This window comes from Pristiophorus japonicus, chromosome 8 (genome assembly GCF_044704955.1).
Source record: "Pristiophorus japonicus isolate sPriJap1 chromosome 8, sPriJap1.hap1, whole genome shotgun sequence".
Lineage (NCBI taxonomy): Eukaryota > Metazoa > Chordata > Chondrichthyes > Pristiophoridae > Pristiophorus > Pristiophorus japonicus.
In genome coordinates, this window is record NC_091984.1 from 145,506,497 (window position 1) to 145,508,422 (window position 1,926).

A 1,926-nucleotide genomic window follows, 5' to 3' on the forward strand; every position below is an offset into this window, starting at 1 on the left:
TGATGAGCACTCCTCCATTCTTAGCTCTCAGTGCAGTAGGACCTCAGTGCTTGGGCCATAGGTGGTCTTGATGTGCTAAAAAATCCACCCTCGTCGTGGTTGTCGAGTCGTTGCTGGATCTCCTGCACTTTTTCCACCCACCATCTGTTCTTTAGGTCACGAGTTTGTTGTTGGACTTCGGCCTTCAGTTGTCTATAGATCTGCTTTCTTTCTCTCGAGTTGTGGTGTTGTTTTCAATTCAAGAATGCCTTGCATTTACAGTTTATTAGCTCCTGGATCTCCTGGTCCTCCTCATCGAACCAGACTTGATGTTTCCTGGTCGAGTAACCAAGAGTTTCTTCACAGCTGCTAATTATTGTGCGCTTGAGGTCAGACCAGACTGCCTAAGAAGAAGGATATTCAAGACGGAGATCGAAAGATTTTTGGATGTTAAGGGAATCAAGGGATACGGGGACATTGCAGGAAAGTGGAGTTAATGTAGAAGGTGTGCCCTGATCTCATTGAATAGTGGAGCAGGCACAAGGGGCCGAATGGCCTACTCCTGCTCCAATTCTTTGGTTCTTATGTTCTTATGAACCATTGTTGCAGCTCCTGCACAGCGAGCTTCTGGGTCCAATGGCAATGGTGCCTCAGAGCCAGGGTGCCCCAGAGCGAGGGTGCCCCAGAGTGAGGGTGCCCCAGAGCCAGGATTTTTTTTTTTTTAAATCCAATTTCGTTCCAGATCAACTCTAACGCCAAAGATCACTTTGCACCAATGTGTTTGATCTTCGGCCAAAAGGCCGAGAGGCGAAGTTGCACCGTTCCTGGAAATATTGCAATACCAGGTCGGTGCATGGAGTGGACGGGGCATGCCCCTGATCCAGCTCCCTGTCCAAAAATCAATTCAATATCATGTCCCCATAGGGGATATTAAACTGATAAGAACAGATTTTTTTTATTTTTTTTTATTTTTCGTTACCAATCTTTCCAATCCTTTGTCAAATCACAAACGCCAGAGGTCACCTTGCACACATCAAGGATCACTCTGCGCCAATGCTCTTAGCCAAAAGGCCTAGAGCCACTGCACCGTTCCTGGAAGTACTGCAATACCAGGTTCGTGCCATGGAGGTGAATGGGTCAGGCCCCCAACACACCTCCGTGGAGTTGGATGGGTCAAGCCACCCCACCCACCTCCTATTTCCAAAAAGCATAGGAGAACCACCTTCCTGATCCAGGGAGAGCCACTTTGGGGTCATGGTTATTCCCCTGTCAGGTCAGTTACGCATGATCTTAGCCAAAAGGCCGAGAAGCGTGCCCCAGAGCCAGGATGCCCCAGAGCCAGGGTGACCAAGTGCGAGGGTGCCCCAGAGCCAGGGTGACCAAGTGCGAGGGTGCCCCAGAGTGAGGGTGCCCCAGAGCCAGGGTTATCCCGAGCCAGGGTGCCCCAGAACCAGGGTGCCCCAGAGCCAGGGTGACCAAGTGCGAGGCTGCCCCAGAGTGAGGGTGCCCCAGAGCCAGGGTGCCCCAGAGCCAGGGTGCCCCACAGCCAGGGTGCCCTTGCTAGGGGTTTGGAGGAGTCGGCCTCCAGCACTGTGCGTGTCTCCCAGCACACCTTGCAGCCCATCCTTGGCAGCTTGCAAAGCATGGTGGGCTCGCAGAGAGAGGGTGGGGACCCAGAACTCACGCCACGTGTCACGGGGGAGGGAGCAGCAGCTATTGCAGCACAGGCTGGTGCAACGCAATCGCTTACTGCTGTAATGGGCTCAGTGCTTGGTGGCATAAAGACTGGGTCTGCTCTCGTGCACGCTCAGTCCGCTCTCATGCATGCTCGGTCTGATCTAGTGCACGCTCGGTCTGCCCTCGTGCACGCTTGGGCTGCTCCCGTGCACACTCAATCTGTTCCCGTGCACGCTCGGTCTGTTCCCGTGCACGCTCAGATCGATGCCA

At 53.5% G+C, this 1,926-nt stretch overlaps 2 pseudogenes; both read right to left on the reverse strand.

Annotated features, from left to right (window-relative positions):
• Positions 1-787: 787 nt before the first annotated feature.
• LOC139269929 (U2 spliceosomal RNA) lies at positions 788-966 on the reverse strand (annotated as a pseudogene).
• Positions 967-1,055: 89 nt separating this feature from the next.
• Positions 1,056-1,293, reverse strand: LOC139269994 (U2 spliceosomal RNA; annotated as a pseudogene).
• Between the last annotated feature and the right edge of the window lie 633 nt (positions 1,294-1,926).